This window comes from Ambystoma mexicanum, chromosome 10, assembly GCF_040938575.1.
Source record: "Ambystoma mexicanum isolate Mex_15411 chromosome 10, UKY_AmexF1_1, whole genome shotgun sequence".
Lineage (NCBI taxonomy): Eukaryota > Metazoa > Chordata > Amphibia > Caudata > Ambystomatidae > Ambystoma > Ambystoma mexicanum.
Window position 1 is genome coordinate 430,145,877 of NC_090932.1, and position 19,177 is coordinate 430,165,053.

The window sequence follows — 19,177 nt, forward strand, 5'->3', positions numbered from 1 at the left end:
GAAATACTAAGCTTGAAAACTTCAACGACAAACGTACTGTTCCACTTTACCAAACATACCATTACTATCAAACTGCTGTAATAGGCCTTGCTATAGTTGTCCAACTACAATCAACATGTAAAATAATTAGGCCAGATTTTTCTCAAATTAAGTTAAATATACTAGATGGCAGTCAAATCGGCAATGCCATCGGGCAATGGCACTGGATCGTTTGCTTAAACAGTCTTTGAATGGCTATTTGGTGCTGCTATATAATTGAAACCAGTGCATCCTTAGCATGGGAGTACACTTCAATTAGCACAACATTGTAGGATGTTCAATGAACACATTTTGCCATACATAGGTAAATTGAAGGAGCCGACCACATCTTATCACGAGTACATCAACTAGTGCTGCATCGTCCTACAGTCTGTGTAAACAGTGAACCGAATAAAGTTGTAACACTTCCCACTTTACCTCCATTTTGAAAGGGCATACCGGGGGCGATATGGACTACTGTGAAGTAAAAAAAAAGTGTATTATATACACAGTTCATACTCATGCACGTAAGTGTTCAACAAAAACCACACTGCACGCCTAAACGCGCAATGCTCATTAGAGCCTAAAGAACTCTAGGACTGTTGTAAAAACATCACAACAAATGTTTCAATCTTGAATTTACTTCTTCAAATTTAGCTTTACATCAGCTTCATGAACCCAACTTCACCTCGACCTTTTGGCATGGCAAATTTGGTGTAATGTGTGTACACGTCTGGGGCGAAGAGCCGATGCAACATGTGTGCAGTACCAGATAATATAGTACTGACACATGGAAACAGTTCTTGGGTGAGCAACTACCCACTGCTGGTACATACATAATATCCTAGCATGAAGCTCATTAATCCAAGTCAGTAACTTCACATATGAAAGGGTCTACTAGCCACATCCATAGGTAACTTAGGTGCCTGTGCTGAGAAGCAATAGGGTACACTCAAGGCAAGACGAAGACTTAACGGACAGGAGGAAACAATGAGTAATAAAAGAAAGACACGATGAATACAAAGTACTGTTAGATACCACAATAGGGAGCTTCAGGGACAGGAGGCATCAGGCCTGGGACACATGGGCGATGTACACTCAATTATGTTGGGTGCAATGCTCATCTTAAGGTGGCAGAAAATAATATTGTACTCTCCATAGTGACTATAATACTCCTAGTCCCAAGTCCCCTTTCCTCCATACTGTACGGTACCAGAACCTTTTACTGGTGAAAAATGGAGCCCCCAATTTATATTTATGATAGCGCATACGGGCGTGAGCACGCCTACTAGCCCCACCCTCCGGTGCCCCACCTCAGTCCCTTTGCAACAACAGATGCTCTTAACAAGGTCATTGGCCAGAATTGTTTTTACATATGGGGGATGGAGGTGCGTCGTATGGAGGAAAGGGGACTTAGGGCTAGGATTATTATAGACACTATAGTGAGTAACATTTTATTACTCCTACATCCCGTCCCCTTTCCTCCATCCTGTATGGGCGATTGCACCGTACCCCTGAGATTGGGAGGAGGACATGCACAACCTCGGATGTGGCGAACAGGTTCCTTAACACAGACTGTCCAAATTCTGCATCCGCTCTCGAGCTGGTATCCTGTGAGTAGTGCTCGCAAAAAGGGTAACGAGGTAGCCCAGTTGGCTGCCTTGCTGGTTTCCCAGCAAGAGCATCTTTGGAAAGCAACTGTGGTGTCTTTGGCACTTAACGTGTGTGCATGGATTCCCCATGGGACAGTTTTACTTTTGTGCCCCATCACAGTGAATCGAAGGAATTTCCTGTGCAGGTGAAAAATTGGGATGTGAAAGTAGGTATCCTTGAGGTCCATGAAGCACATCCAATCATCCAATCTCCCTCGCAGAGAGCTTCTGCAATATGGGCCGGTGACACCATCTTGAAACGTTTTAGGGGGAGGAGAAGGTTGAGGAAAGCAAGGTTCATCACCACCCCCAGGCCAGCCTGGTTCATTTTGGGGACTGCGAAATCCCTGGAGTAGAAGCCCTTGCCTTGGTCATAAGAGCACCAGCTTCACTGCCAGATTCCTGAGCAGCTGAGCAATTTCATGGAGCAGTGCTGGAGATCCAATCTGTATAAGAGGGAGATTTTGGAGGCTAGAAAGGTAAGGAAAGTTCCAAGACTGTGAACACAGACAGGATCCACACATTGGTGCACACATGACACCAGTTGTCCATAAACAGAGAGCCTGCCCCCCACTGGGGAGTTGTAGACCTGGATCAGAAAGAACCCCTTGGAAGCCTGTCCCTGCCGTTTCCTCTTATGATGACCAAAAGATCTTTCTCGCTGTTCTGTGCTGGCTCTGAGCAAAGGGCTTAGATGAGATTTAGTGAGCACGACTAGCGACTTGGATGTCTGAGTACAAGTTTTCTTCCTGGTGATCGCTTCATCAAATGGATGAATAGAACAGTTGTGTCCCTTCAAATGGAAGGTTGTTGATGCGATGTTGCAATTCCACTGCAAACTTAGTAGCATGCATCCATGCATATCTACGGCAAGACAAATGGCCCTGCTTGTGGTGTCTATGCAAGCCAAAGAGGCCTCTAACATATCTTGCATGACGATCTTTGCTTCAGCGAGGCCGGATTTGAAAGCGGCTCCCACTGGGAGTTCCTTGAAAAGTCGGCTATTTCCTGCCATAGCTTCTGATTGGCGGCAGCAAGAATGACATCAGCATTTGCCTGCCTTAGATGCAGCCCTGCATTCAAGTACAGCTTCTGGCCAAACCTTTCCAGCAGCTCGTCACCCTTGGAGAGGCAGGCGTCGGAGGAGGAGAGGGAAGAGGAGGAGGAGGATGATGATGATGATGATGATGATGATGATGATGCAGACATTGTGGCTTCCTGCTTTCAATACAATTTTGTCGCTGCCACCACTGATGAATGTAGTTGCGGGTGTGCGGCTAGAAAAATCGTGTCTTCCTCCAGCTGCCTGAACGCGTCTTGGGCTACCCATTAGAGTGCGGCCTAAGGCACAGCGTATTAGCAAGCACCACTACGTCCCTTTGCAGTGGGATGCCAGTCTTGCTTGATGTCCTTAGAGACAGCAACTCTACCAGACCTTCTGGCTGCTGCCGGGCCTGTTCTGGCACTGGGCCTCTGCCAGATCCTGCATCCTGTCGTGAAACTATATAGTCAATGAGGAGGTGTCGCCCACATTGTCGCCGTCTTCATCAGTTCCCTCCTCTGGACCCTGTCCCTGAAGGTGAGGGGATCCATTAACTTGCTGCTCACGGAGTGTTTGTCCCTGAGCCACCGGAGGCAGTGGAGTAGCAGGCAGTGGTGGTGGAGGAGGGGGTGGAGGAAAAGGAGTTAAACAAGGTGCTGCGGCTAACCCACCGCTGGAACCCTTGTGGGGCTGCCAGGATGGGTTCCAGGGTAGGCTGCTGAGGCAGCATTTTGGGCATCACCTTCCTAATGAGCCCTTTAGCAATCCCTGACATCTGGTCAGACTTCAGTAGCTGCAGAAATCTGTTGAAGCTCTCCTCGAAGGCTGCTTAGAAGGACAAGTGACTAGAGGCTTGGCATTGAATAGTGTCTTCATGGCCCCCTGAGCCTCTGGGGAGTGAACTGTTCACCCTTGCGCTGAGAAGTATAGGGGGGTAAGGGTGACCCTGATACGGGTACCCCATGTACTGCGGAGACCAGGAGTCTAGAGGAGCCTGTGTTCACCGTTTTTGGGGGAAGAAGGCGCGCTATCCACTTGTACTGCCCACTCCGATGGTGAAGACGAGGTTGGGGTGCGAGGACGGGTATTCAGAGCCTCAGTGGTTTTCATTCAGATGCCATTTTAGGTACCTCCAGCCCGAGCTGCCTGCTGCGTGACTAGTGGCCCTTTTGAGCGCTTGCTGCAATGCATCGCGATTGCGCAGGAAAACGGAGGTTGGTGCAGTGTCCCTTGAGCTTGTCCTCAGTGAGGAATCTTGGCTAGAGCGAGCCTCAGAAGCCTATCTGGGGCAGGGGGGAGGGGGATGAGATCCCTCAGCCCGACAGCTTGAAGCTTGGCTCATGCTTCATCTAGGTGCCACCTTGGGACACAGCCCGGTATAAGGGCCTGAAGACCTCTGTTACCACACCATTGTGTCAGGGCTTTTGTGCCCATCAGTGCCAGGTCTGGTAGTACCTGTAGGTGCCTCTAGGAGTGCGCCAGCAGTTGGTTTAGGCTCTTGCCTGGCATCGGTCAAAGAGCCGGATCGGCCCCTCCCAGCAGGAGAGACTCCTAGAAAGGTGTCTCCCTGTTGAGGTGCTTTATTGAAGAGTGGATTTACCTTATTTTGAGGCTTGGCTTTTCCAACAAAGTCCTTGATGTGTTGCAGCGATGACCTACCAAATATATCTTGCCACTGCGAAAGCCGGTTCTTTAGGGTTCTCAGCGTCAGCGTGCTTCAGGCAGCGCATGCGTCCCACCAGTGATCTAATCCCAGGCACTCTAGAAAGAGCGCATGTAAATCGGATGCCGGAAAGGAGCAGTCGCACGAGGCACAGCAAGTAAACAGTGCTGCAACAGACATGCAGCGAGAGGTGAGGAACCAGAGGCCGGAAAGTAAGGAATAAAATAAAATGGGTAGGGCAGTTACTGCGATGCAAAAAAAAAGGCAAGCTGCTGTCGCTTGAAGGTCCGTACAGAAAAAGGGACCAAAGTGAGGCGGCAGAGGGCAGGGCTAGTAGGCGTGCACATGCCCGCTATCATAAATGTAAAGGGGAAGCTCAATTGTTTTGCTGGTAAAAGGTTCCCGTCCAATCCCAGAGACACCCATAGAGGACGGAGGAAAGGGGATGGGACGTAGGAGTATGCAGCGTATCCTGCATTGAACACCGACTATGCAGCATGATGATGAGGACTTCCAATGTTTTAATATATGCACCTGAACAGGAACATGGCTGATTGCTGGAGATTAATCCATGTGAGCGGCAGCTTGGGGAGGTGGAAGGAGAAGGAGACAGACATCAAAAAGGCAGGCACACTATTGGTCAATTTTAGCTTTGGCACACCCCACCCCTCCCCCCAAAATTCTGGGCCATCTCTCTACCAGGCCTTTGTGTCCTGCATGGTCAGCACCTTAAAAGGTGCCTGGCAACTATTTGTTTAACATTTATTTGTAATCTGCAAAATGGACGATTACAAAGAAATTCATTAAACTAACGTGCTGGTCCGCGTAGGGCAGGCTTGCCTTTTCTTATTTAAACATGCTGTGGTCTAATGGAAACTGCCCATCACAGTTCCAACTGAAAGCCTGCACGCAGATCCAGTTAACTACCAAAAGTGTGCCTTATTCAAAGACAAAGAATCCAAGTGATTCACAGAATTACATTTCTTAAAGCATATTTGTAATTGGGGGGTCTGCTAGTTTGGCTTGTAAAACAAAGGTTGCATTTACATTTAATGTTCAGAACATCATACATAACCAGGTTTTGAAATTGCTGTGGCTATTTAGCTCCTGGATGAAGCCTTGAAAATCCTGGTTAGTTTGATACCAACAGACCCCAGAAATTACTTTTGGCTACCCAAGCCAACTAGTGCCATACAATGAATTTCTGGAATTCACTCTATTCCTGGGGAATTTACACAAAAGAACTTTTGGAAATTTCCAGAAGACTTAAATCATGATGGTTATATGTGAAAGACAGTTTTAATTTGCATTTTATGTGGAAGTTAGATTTCCGTCAGGATATGCATTGGTTCCTGATTCTGCAGCACAGAGAGTAAGAGCGTCTCTGAATAAGAGATGGCAACAGAGATAAAAATCTTATGGCAGACAAGGGACAGCATACAGTGGCAAAAGCAGCTATTGTTAAATTGAAAGTTAGCTGCAAGAGAGTGGAACTGAAAGGACAGCAATGCAAAGAGGATGTAAAAGGAAACAGAAATGTGGAGCAACTTGGCACCAGACAGAGTAATCAACAAAAAGTCAGCAATAGAGTGAAAGGCAGATCAACTTAGCAGTGCAATAAGGGGTTTATGGCATTTGCATTTTGAATATATGTCACAGTTTGAGAGAAATCATCTGGCTGTTGGGACACATGTGCCCCTCCCAACGTTAGATCACTACAATTGCTGCATTGATTTTAAACTTGTGCTGCACATTTTATTAAATCATCCGTTAAACTGCTCTGATGACTTAGTCATGAGACTACAATTCAGTAGCTCCTGGGTCCTGATGAGTAACCCCTGGTCAAAGAAAAAGCCCAGTACCAAGGAGTTATTTGTTGCTCCTAATCAATGAATTCCAATCTTAACTCCTGCAGTGGTTTAGAGGTGACAGTTTAACAATGGCATTTTAAAGGGGAACTGTAACAACTTTAAAAAAAATAAAAAAACTAAGACGGTAGTGAACTTTCTTTTCCACCCAGTGGATGGCGCCTACCCTTGGCCCCTTCAGTCCCAGTCTTAGATGGTATTCCCAAAATATTCAAGTCAGCCCAAATGTCTCGTCCTTTTGGTCGTGTGTCAAACACCCTAGTCTTTGACCATTATATTCCCCTTCTTGGACCAGACTCATCTTCCACCTCCAATGAACAGAAAAATAAGCCAGGAAAAGCTTTTGTCGAGTACACAAATTTCTCTTTTCCAATCAACGAGTCGAGTCTCTTAAGGTTCCTTGGGTCTCTCCCCAGTGTCACTCAGTATCTTGTTCATCCTTGTTCATTTGCTCTTTGTTGTTCCACAAGTGAGTAGGACTCCCATGAATATGCTCATGGTGGGGTGATGGAAAGTCATTGTACGTAACCATTTCAGGACCCTGAAAGAAACAAGACTACAGGGCATTCGGAATCCACCTTTTAACTTTCCGAAACCAGGCTTCCACCCAGTAACCATCGACCACGCAAAGTTGTGTCACATTAGCAAGGAAGCTCACCCAGGCTTGGATGCTAACGCCTCCCTTCCCCCAGAGCCTACCTGGTATCTTGAGGGGAAAATTCCAGGCAACGACATTGGGGCTGCTTGGGCACAGCATCCATGATGGATAGTGCTTGTTTGGCCATAGTCTACCACCACTCTAGAAGGGACAAAAGGCACGGAGGAAGGCAGATGGAGGAGGTAAATAAGGAGCGTGCAGGAATGCTGTGTGACCTGGCACAGATATAGACGGGTGGAAGAACATGGAACAAGTTACTTTCTTACCTGGTAACGTTCTTTGGATGGGAGGGTCGGACGACGTATTCCATATCTATGACAGGCAATGTCCATAGCTGTGCTGTTTCGGAAAATCTTCGGCGTCTGCGTCCTGCGTCAATGACGTCGATGTGCCGTACCCGAGGACCTCCTCCGACGGCCGCCGTCACCCGATAAGTAGAACGCACGACGCCCATAGCCTCAGTTATAGTTTTTTTCCCAGAACGTGTGCCACCAGTATTCTGCCAATCAGACACACAAGGCCTTGCGGAACGCAAGCTGCAATCGCAAAAGAAATTCTACAGCGGGGAAGGTAGGGAGGGAGCGATATGGAATACGTAGTCGGACCATCCCATCGATAGCGTTACCAGGTAAGAAAGTAACTTGTTCTTCGAGGGGATTGGGTCCTCCGACATATTCCATATCTATGACAGACTCCCAAAGCAGTACCAAGCAAGGAGGTGGAAAAACCATTTAGAACACAAATTTAGCATGCCCAATCAAATTGCGGAATATAGGACTGCTTTGGCAAAGGCCAGATCCTGCCCTCTGATGGAATCGAGGGAGTAGTGACGTACAAAAGTAAGTACTGAAGCCCAGGTGGCTGCATCACAGATGTGACGAATAGGAACACCCCTGGTAGAACGCAGCCACTCCCCTGGTAGAATGGGCCCGCAAGCCAACCGGAGGGTCCTTACCCACCAAGCGGTAACACTCGGAGATAGTTAAAATAATCCAACGAGACAAAGTGTTTCGTCACAGCTTGTCCCAAACGCTTTCCAGCGTAACCAATGAAAAGTTGATCGTCCACTCTGACCCGGGACATGCGTGAAATATAAAAGCTCAACGCTCTCCTAGGATCAAGCCTATGGAGCCTCTCCTCTTCCTTACCAGGATGTGGAGGAGGATAGAATGCCGGAAGGACAACCTTCTGGCTCAAATGAAATTCCGAAACCACCTTCGGAAGAAAAGAAGGACGAACTCTAAGGACAACCCTGTCCTTATGAAACACAGTGAAGGGTGGCTTAACTGAAAGTGCCTGTAACTCACTCACTCTGCGACCGGAAGTAACCGCAACCAAAACACAGTTTTAAGAGTCAGCAGTCTCAAAGGGCAAGAATGTAAAGGCTCAAACGGAGCACCCATAAGAAACTTAAGAACAAGGTTCAAATCCCAACCAGGCACCAGAAAAGGTGATGGAGGGAACACATTAGTGAGCCCTTTCAAAAACTGCAAAATTAAAGGAATCTTAAAATAGGAACACTCTTCAGACGAGCGCTTAAATATGGATAGCGCCCCCAGGTAACCTTTAATGGTCCCCACTTGCAAGCCCCTGTGGGCCAAAGAAAACAAGACAGACAGAACCATGTGAATGTCACATTCAAAAGGATCCACATTCTTAACTCTGCACCAGTCGCAGAACTTTCTCCAATGGCAACGGTACAGAGACTTTGTTGCAACACCTCCATCACGTCTTCAGGGAGGTCCCAATCCTTACACCTCAACCTTTCAGAAGCCAAGCGTGAAGGTTGAGGGATCTGACCTCTGGATGGAGAACCTGACACCCCTCCCATGAGAGCAGATCGTCTCGGTAGGGAAGACGACGTGGAGGGCAGATGGACAAATCAAGAAGGTCCGGATACCACGTCCTCCGGGCCCACGCCGGAGCAATGAGGATCATCTGGGAACCGAACCTCTGTAACCTCCGCAGTACTTACGGGATGACGGGGACTGGAGGAAACGTACAGCAGTGGGAATGACCACTCCACCATGAACGCGTATCCTAGGGCTCCTTTTGGAGGAAATTCCCGCGAGCAAAACCTTTCGCACTTCCGGTGGACACTGGAGGCGAAGAGATCTACTTAAGGGGTCCCCCAAAGGGCGAAGATCTCCAGGAGAATCTCCTGAGCCAGCTCCCACTCGTGAGAGACCGTACTCTGCCTGCTCAGAGCGTCCGCCGTCTCGTTGTCGTCTCCGGCCAGGTGAACAGCCGAGATCGAAACTTCCTGCTGGATGGACCAGAACTCGAGCTGCATCGCCTCCCTGCACAGAGGAAGTGCCCCTTCTCCCCCCCCCTTTTTGTTGAGGTAGTGCATGGCCACCGTGTTGTCCGTTAGAATCAGGACACTCTTTCCTCGCACAGTCGGCAGAAAAGCCTTCAGGGCTAGCCTGTCGGCTCTCAGCTCCAACAGATTGATATGGAGTCTGGACTCGGACGGAGACCAACGACCGCTGACTGTCAACTCGTTGGCATGAGCTCCCCATCCCATGAGGGATGCGTCCGTCACGATCGTCACCTCCGGCCAGGGCAGCCAAAATGGGGCCCCCTTCATCAGATTGCCTTCGACGGCCCACCACAGAAGGTCCTGGGCGACCGAGGGCGGCACCTAAACAGGGTCTGACAGCCTGCCGGAGGACTGAGACCACTGGAGCTTGAGTGCCCACTGCAAAGGTCTCATCCGCAGACGAACCTCTGGCACCAGAAGAATGCAGGATGCCATGAGGCAGAGCAGTCTCAAGAACTCGTACGCTGGGAGAGTCTGGGCAAGTTGAAACTTGTTCACCATCTGCTGAATGTGAAGAGCCCTCAAATGGGGAGGAAAACACTGCCCCAGGGATGTGTCAAGCACTGCCCCGATGTACTGGAGCCGCTGCGTTGGTGTCAAATGGGAATTCTTTAAATTGAGAGAGAAGCCCAGCTTGTGAAGGGAGTGGCAGGTGACGGACAGATGATCCAGGACTTGCTCGGGAGAGCTCCCCGTGATCAACCAATCGTCCAGGTAGGGGTAGGCGTGAATCCCCCCTTTCCTGAGATGCGCTGCCACCACCACCACCACCACCATGAGCTTGGTGAAAACCCTCGGGGTGGAGGTCAATCCGAACGGCAGGACCCAAAACTGAAAGTGCGAGTCGCCAACTGCGAACCTCAGGTACTACTTGTGCTTGGGATGGATCGGCACATGGAAGTATGCATCCTTGAGGTCGAGAGACACCAACCAGTCCTGAAGTTGAAAGGCTTGGAGGACTTGAGAGTAACCATCGTGAACTTGTCCTTCCTGAGGAGTTTGTTCAAACCGTGCAAGTCCATGATGGGTCTCAATCCCCCGTCTTTCTTCGAAATCAAAAAATAAGGTGCATACCATCACTTGTTCCTCTCCGCTACAGGCACCAGTTATATGGCGCCTTTCTTCAGCAGGGCTTGAATTTCCTGCGCAAGGAGCGGATCGGGACTCTTCAAAGAGAGGTTCCCAGGTGGATTGTCGTGAGGCCTCTGCCGAAAAGGAAGACAGTAGCCGTGGGTTATGATCACCAGAACCCACACATCTGAAGTAATGGCTTGCCACTCTACAAGATGCTGCGCCAGCCTTCAGGACCTGGCCTCATGACTGAGTGGTAGCGGCGTTGCCTGAGGGCAAAGAGGCAACTGCCCGAGCGGCCTTGGCACCTCGAGTACCTTTGTTTCCACCTCTGGCACTCCTACGGTGGCCCCTTTGACTGCTAGCTCTTCTCGCTTTACTGAAGGACGAGTAATAGTGAAAGGAACCTCCCCTCCATTGCTGTCCTCTAGGACGAAAAGGCAGAGGTTGGCGAACTGCAGCGCCCAACGACTTAGCTGCAGCTTTGGAGGTCTGCAACCTCTCAAGACTCTCGTCAGCCTTGCTGCCAAAAAGGTGTTCACCGTCAAAGGGCATGTTGAGAAGCCGGGACTGCACATCAGGAGCGAACCCCGACTTCTTCAACCACGCAAACCTGCGTATTACGGTGCTCGCCGCCATGGACCGGCTGATACAATCTGCCATGTCCAAACCCGACTGAACGGCCTCACACATGGCATCCTTGCCATCCTGACCCATAGCAAGGAAACCATCCCGTTCGTCCCCTTCGGGAATACGTTCAGCCGCTAAAGCAACACAGTTCCACAGAGTGTGTGTGAAACGAGACAAGAAACACATGGAGTTGGCCGCCTGAAGCGCCATACCCCCTGAAGAAAACACTTTCTTCACCCAGCCGTCAAAACGTTTGTCGTCCCTATCCGGAGGGATGGTAGGATACGACTCCTGCTATGCCGGGGCCGTAGCCGCCTGCACCACCAAACTCCCCGGAGTGGGGTGCATGGACAAGTAGCAGGGGTCGCTACTGGCTGGACAGTATTTCCGCAACAAAGACTTGCCCACTGCCGGGAGACTCTCCGGAGCAGTCCAAGCCGCCGCCGCCACCCTTCTCTGCAGAGCCATATGAAACGGCAAAACCGGGTCAGTGGGGGGACCAAGATCAAGGATGTCCATGAGATCATCCTGAACGAACTCCCCTGGGGGAACTGACCAACCCAAGTACTCAGTGACCCGAGACATAAGGCGCTGATATGAAGAATCGGCATGAGTGCCAGGCTCCGGCCTACAAAACTCCACCTCCGGAGAGGTGTCCAGTCCACTGGCATCATGCAGTGCCTGCCTCAGGTCATCAAACTGGCTATGACCCGATATAAGCTCATCTGGAACCGTAACCGGAACCAAGCCGTCATCAGAGCCTTCATCACCCTCTGAAATGTACTCCAGACGGGGAGAGGAAGACCAAGCAGTGCCTGACCTTAACCAGAGCCTTGCTAGCGGCTAACCCCGTGCCACGGGGCCCCTCCGACACCACCGCCTCGAAAGGCGTCGAGGGCACCGAACGAGTCGGCGCTGGCGTCGACAGAAAAGGCGTCGACGTTGAGGGAATCGGTGGAGCTCCGAGCGTGTCTCTCGACGACCTAGGCACCGACGGCGTCGACGATCCCCTCGGAGGCGGAGCCTCGAGAGAAATCATCGACGACCTCAGCGCCACAGGCGTCAAAGTCTTCTTCGAAGACGGCACAGGATCATGCGGTCTCGAGCGCGTCGAGGACCGGGACCTGGAAGGGGCATGGCGAGAATGGCTACCCTTGTCCGAGCGGGACCTCTCCCGCGAGCCGTGCCGACCACCCGAGCCCGAGAGCGTACGAGCGGTGTCTCTTGACCGGTGCCGACCGACCCAACTCGGAGGAGCGGACGGACCGGTGCCCTGCGACTCAAGAATCGCTAGCATCTGCTTCCCGAAGGAAGCCCATTCCTCCGGTGTCGCTTGCATGGAAGGATAAGCGACCCGCCTACGGGCGGAGTCCTCGGAAGAGGACGGGGAAGGCGACCGATGCCGGTGCTTCCGGGAATGCCTCGAAGAGGCAGAGTGGCGAGACCGACTCCTGGAAGGAGACCCACTGGACTTCCGACGATGACGCGGAGAGTCACCCCTCGAGTCATCCGTCGAAAGCCCTGCAGACCTCGACTTCCGGGGCTTAGACACCCGACCTACCGACAGCTTCTTCTTGCGTTCACGCAAGGCCTTTGCCGTGAGCTACTGGCAGTCGACACAGTCTTCCGTATCCTGGGCCTCCCCGAGGCAACAGAGGCAGGCGCGAGTCCGTGACCGACATCTTGGACCTACAGTCCCCGCATTTCTTGAAGCCCGGACGCGGGGTTGAAGATGAAGTAGACATCGCCACGAACAGGTCTTCACAAAAAACCGAACAGGTTCAACGAACTGAGAATTGAAAACAGCAAACTCCAAAGAGTCGAGGCGTACCGAGATTCACGAAGCGAACACGTTGGCGGAAAAAACAGAACTGAGGCTATGGGCGTCGTGCGTCCTACTTATCACATCGGGTGACGTCGCCAGTCAGAGGAGGTCCTCGGGGACGGCGCATCGACGTCATCGACGCAGGATGCAGACGCCGAAGATTTTCCGAAGCAGCACAGCTGTGGACATTACCTGTCATAGATATGGAATACATCGGAGGACCCAATCCCCTCGAAGGGACCAATAGAAAAGGGGCTCCACTAGGTCTTTAATAAGGGATTCCAGTCCAAAATTGCTTCCAGATCGTCCATTTTATGTCTGAAGTACTAACCGTTAAGGGAAGAACTGGATTTGGCAATGACTAAGCAAGTAAAAGGTTTGAGTGATGCTTGATCACATCCTATTGTGGATCTTAATGATCTTTTTGTTTCAGCCACTAGAAGCTGCTTTCTACCTTTTCTTCACTGGACTTGTTTTTGTGACTTCACGCCTTCCTCTCCATTGCCCTTTCAGTTCAGTCTTTCACTGCTTCACCCTTCCCTACCGGGTTACACTCAGGGGAATACCCCAGTCGGGACACGGTATCACCACGAGACGGTAGGGAAGAATATGTCCCAGAAGCCTTTGTGGGATATGCAGGTCACATGGTCCCTAAGCCAAGAGAGGCAAACATGTCACCTTGGATCAAAACCCGGAAAGAAGGAGGATAAGACAGACATAACGCCAGTCCCAACAATTCTTTATCTTCCCCTAGTTTAGATCATAGGAAGTACTATGAAGACCAGTACCCTCCGGTAAGGGTGTTTGAGGTAGAGAGTAATCGACACAAAGGGAATGACAAGTATTACATGAAAACAGGATCAGGGGATTCCCCTCTCTTTTGCCAATTGTCTTCCAAAACTGTCAGCTATAGGCAAAAATCTGCATTGGGTCATGTATCCCCCCCTTCCCATTTCCAATAAATACTGGGACGAGGAAAAAGCGATTGGGAGCAAGGAAGATTACCCATAGAAACAACATAGGGATTCAAAGTGAGGGTTACCATCTAACACCTTTGAATTGTCCCAATAAGAGTCAGGCAATGTCGGGCACGTTTCCCCAACTGCGCACATCTGACTACAATTGACTCACCTGCAGCATAAAAAGGGTGGCTCTGCCAAAATCACTGAGTGAGCTGGGGTCGCTGGATGGAACCAGGAGGCCAAGGAGCAGAAAGCTGCAAGAAGAGGAGCCCAGAAAGACGGGTGAAGTGCGGGACGCCGGCCCGGTGTGTGTGAGGGGCTGGAGCATGGCGAGGGAGCCGTGTCTCCAGGTAGCCGGACCGGGACGGAAGGCAGTCTATCGGCCTTGGTTAGGTCAGTGCTCGTTCCCCAGGTGTCTGAGGGGCAGGACCCTGACCTCGACACAAGTCCATTTGACCTGCTCACGGGCACTGCGCTACTGTTGGTGAGTTTCATGAGACAGAGAGAAACTCAGTAGCATGCAGGTGGCGGTAGCAGGAGCGTTGTTGAAAGAAGAGCCTGGCGAGCGAAAGCAAGCAAAAGCTGGGACGAGGTGAAAGAAAGCAAAGTGGAATGACAGAAAAGATGCACTAAAGGCAAAGAAGTAATGAAAGACAATAGAGTGCGCTAGCGGCGCGGAAACAGCCAGGAGTGGCTGCGAGATACCCAAAAGGAGAGGGGTGCCAGCGACGCGACACAGAGAGACAGCAAAGAAACAGTGAGAAGAAAAACTGACAAACAGGGTGAAGCAACCTCAAAGTGAGAAAGAGTCATGTTAAAGGGAAAATTAAGGTGCAAGAGAGCATGGTGAGAAACTGAAGGTGCAAGCGAGCATGGTGAAAAACAAAAGCGAAGTGTGCAAGAGACACAGTAAAGTGAAAAAGGACGGTGAAAGAGATACAGAAGAGGAAAAGGTACCAAGGAGACGGGCCAGAGGTCAGAGTGGTCACGCCTGGGAGGATCAAAGCGCCCGGTGTTCTCCAAATTCTCTGATACTACCCCTGTGAAAGAACTCTACAGTTAAAGGTACATCAAGACAAGAGGAACTTTGTTTGAGACCAGATGGGCCTAGGCTTGGGGAAGGGAACCCTAAGAGGGCCGCTAAAGACATTGTTGACCTTCGTAAAGGGGGGCCTGGGCTTTGGGAAGAGAACCCGGAGAGGTCTAACAGGCACTGTGTCTTTCTGTTTGGAACTGGAAGGATCAAAGCTTGGGGAAGGCAACCCCCTTCATTGACTTGCTGAAAGAGCCCTTAGTGGAAGGTTCCAAGGGCAACCCATTTGAGCCAAACTATTTTGAAATGGCAGAACTACACCTAATGGAAAGACAACCTGAAACAAGCTTTGATTTCCATTTCATTTTGAGTCACCATTGTTCCTTTAAGAAGACCCCCTATCACATTTGGTTTAAGAGCGAGGGGAAGCATAGGTTTGGACACAGACTAACTTTGGTTTTGGATTTACAGACATAGACGGCCCTTAGAAACATACGTTTAGAGAACAATTCCTTTAGAGTAAGGGCCAGGTAGGGATTACACCAACCCCAGAAAATTTGAAAATAAAGGTTTTGAAACCATTACCTTTGAGTCTGTGTCTCTCTTGATAAGATGCCTGTCTCAAATTCCACATTTTCCTGTTCAGGATCCCATGTCCCATCTAAAGGCACATTAATCCTAGCAGCAGTTTTTTACTTGACTTCCAGGATTTGTCTGGAGACTAGTATGGCTACGGGGGGCAGGGAGGGACTGCTGGATGTCAGCAGAGCACCTTGCTGTTTAGCGCTCTGCTGGGAAAGTCCTAGAGAACAGTGTAGTTATTCTTCCCCATCTGACTGCCATCCCATTTCTGTCCTTGTCCTTGATAACAAAACTAAAAAACCAGCTCCTTCAATTCCCTTTTTTTGTGATGTATACTAATTGACCTTTTCACAATTGATTGCAGGGGGATTGGCCTTCTACACAATTGATCGTGAAATTAAGGTCAATTACGACATATATGTGGGGGAAAATCCCTGCAACCCCCTACCCAGTCCCATTATATTATTTATTATCCCAAACCAACCCCACACATATATAAAAAGTCAAATAAAGGTAAAGGTCAATTGTGCAGAAGGTCAATTAGGACCACTATTATTAAGTCAATTAGGAAAAAAAGTCAATTGTAAAAGGTCAATTTGGGTAATACCTTTTTTTGTACCCACCCAGCCTCCATCTTCCCTGGTTAGTGTAATTCTGGAGTGTCATTCTCATCCAAGAATTTTAACGCTTGAGGGAAAGGAGGCATAGGGAGTGAGTCAGATGAACCTCTGTGCAAAAGTGACACAAGGTGTGCTTGGCTGGGTGAAAGGCTGGTTCTAAGCCCTGTAGTCTAGTTTCTTCCAGGCTCCTAAACTGGTTGCCCCCACCACCACACCGGCACCCGTCCTCGTAACCACAGCATATGCTTGTTTGTCCGTATTGACAATCTCTACCCAGTACCTCCTTGTTCCCCTCAAGGTTCCACCACATGTGTAACCTTCTCTCACCAAATCTTGCACTCTTGGTGGTGTGGCAGTCTACCTTTCCCTCTACCTTCAGTTTTATTCTTCAATCCCCTTTTTAAACTCCTTTAACCCCAATGTCCTGCTCCTCTTTTTCACTATTGCCCCCTCCTTATGAGTTCTACTCCAGCACATCTGCTCTGTCCCCTCTTCCTTCCCTCCAACACTCCTCATCTCCTCCCTTTCAGTACCTCCTCCTGCTATATTCTTGCTGCCACATTCTCCCCAGATTATTCCATCTCCTCAGCTCCTGAAGGCATCTGCAACACTTCAGATATTTTGTCTAACTCCTTCAGAGATATTTTGTCTAACTTCTTCAGAGGTCTTGCTTTCACCGATACCTCTCCATCTCAGATCTTTTCTTCCCTTCCTATATAGCTACTAGTTTCAGCACATGCATCCTTATTTCCCCTGGTATCTCCTCTCTCCGGCATTCTCCAAACTTACACTGGTCTTCTCCTGAAAGACCCCTCTGCTGCTGGGGCTGCCTTGTAGAGTGAAACCGCCCCTAGCTCCAAAACCAAGCTTGCTAGTAAAGTCTGCACCTGTGAGATTTGGCTAACTGAAGCAGAATTGGGAGATTTCAAATACACAATGCTTTGAGTTATCTCAGGATCCTCTACTAGATCTACTAGATAGTGGCTTCCACTTTATTCTATTTCTCTTAGCGGGTACCCATGCACGAAAGCATCAGAGCTCCACAAGCTGGCACCATCTCTTGATAAATGGGGCTGGGATTACAAAGCATGTACATGGTCTCACTTGACACCAGACTTAGTCCACTGACTCTGAACACAATACATTTTCTGTCTTAAAGCACCTGTGGAGCCAGCATCCAAACTAACATTGGTATTTCAAACAAACCGACATACTACTGCTGCCTACTCCCCATTTCTGCATGTGTACTGGATGGGTGACCAGGACATCCTCCCCCACACCACCTCTGGGGCCCTGCATCATAACGTAGGTGGTGCCATTGAGCTCCCTTAGTCACTTCACTCTGCAAGAGTCAGTAACGGGACAGTGTCTCAGTCTCAATATAAGCACCCCTTTCTATCAGGCCTGAGTCAGTCATTGGTGCAGCAGTCCTCTCGTCCTGACTGGACAAATGTCATGTATGCAGCTCTTCCTGCCAATTTGATGGAAAAAATTAACATATTTCAGAATATGGCTTACTGAATGGTCAGCAGCACCTATAACAGGGCCATATTACAGAGGCCAGACAATCATTGCACTGACTGAGGGAGACGAACTGTGTCTAGTTTAAGCTAACCTGACTGGCCTTCAAATGCCTGAAGAATATAGCACCTGAATACTTGAACACCACATTCCAGTACTACAACAGATTGTGCCCCATGAGAAACTCTATTTTCCTTCACATCTTAGTAACTAATGTTGAACCTACTCTAAAATAGGTAGGATGACGATTGGATGTTCAGGAATCTCAAGCCTGAATTACACACAAGTGTGATCCAAAACCTCAGCTCCGATTGAGGTGGAGGGGGGAGGGGTGGTTAGAGAGTGAGAGAGGGAGGAAAACAGAGAGAGAGGGATATTTTTTTGTTTTTTGGACAGGATGAGAAACTCAGACAGGACCCAAGAGGAACCAGATAAAGCAAGAGTGGAGCTTCTGCAGAAAAAAGTGGCAGGATGGGGAACCTAACAAAACCAAGTGAAGGTCTATTCTATCTGGACCCAATGTTCATGCCTTAATCTAAATTTCAACCTCCTGGAGAGTCCACTCTGTGCCAGTATCTATCAAAGGAGTCTCTGGGTTATTTAAAGTGCCTTAGCAAACTTCTTGGTATTTGCCTTAAGATGATCGCAACAGCACACCGTCTTTCTGCCTGCGTTGAAACTGCTACCAGGGCAAGCCCTGTATCATACTCTGTTTGCCGTAAGGTGGTCCTTAGATGCCTTTACAGTGCAAAGCATGTAGCTTTCCCCTCTTGCCCTAGGGAATCTTCTTTCTACTTTTGAGTAGGAATTCTACCCCATGGTAATTCTGTGTTTGAGGCCCTCCACCTGGGTTCTAGGTTACATGTTTCTTTAGTTGGGCTTGTGGTTTTGCAGCTGCCATCGGCATCTGAATAAACCCCCCAGCTGCCTACTCTGACTTCTCCTGTTAAGGCAGGACTCCTCCGGCCTTTGGGAGCAGGTTCCTAGCAGGCTGTCTAGTCTTGACTTTCCCTTCAAGCTGGGATATTCTATAATTGGGCTTATTTAACAGCCTCCTCCTGTTGTGTGTTTATCTAGATAGACTGTTTGGCTTGACCAATGCTTGTTCTGACACGCCTCCTCTCACAAGATCTCTCTCGCTTTCTGGAAAATTATCATAACACCTGCAAATTCCAGGGCTTTCTGACTTTTATATACAGGTGCTGATGGTCACAATGAGCGGTCTGTTTGGTGGGTCTGTTTCCCCATTACCATCTTAGTCTGAGCTGCGTACTCCCATAATAGTTCCACCTCCCCATATGTCTGGCATTGCATCTTAATCAAATTCAGGGTTTGGGTATGATTTATATTAGCCCATGCCCCAGCCCTCTATGTCCAAGATTACAAAAGGAATTATTGCAAAGTTGGGATCATGCTGTAGTGCCATGGCAGCTCGGTGATCCATGATTCCAACTTCTCACATTCAAAGTGAGTTAGTCTTCCTGTTCTCAGAGGCTGTACACCTGGCACAGATGCTCAAATCATGTTCTTGTTTTAAAACTCAGGCGTCTCTAGTTTGCACTCCATCCCCAGGCTTTCACACCTTACATGTGTAGATTTCTCAGCACAGCACACGTATCTACGAACGTGACCCAAAGTGTTAAAACCTTAGGCCATTTGTCTCACAGGGCATATTTGCAGTTGAGTGCAGCGAGAGCGGAGATTAAAGG

The 19,177-nt window shown here is 49.3% G+C and overlaps 1 protein-coding gene across 6 annotated transcripts in view; it reads right to left on the reverse strand.

Moving 5' to 3' along the window:
* The window catches only part of PIK3CB (phosphatidylinositol-4,5-bisphosphate 3-kinase catalytic subunit beta), a 2,502,085-nt gene that overhangs the window by 1,611,080 nt on the left and 871,828 nt on the right, over positions 1-19,177 (reverse strand). The gene's annotated exons all lie outside the window — the stretch shown is intronic.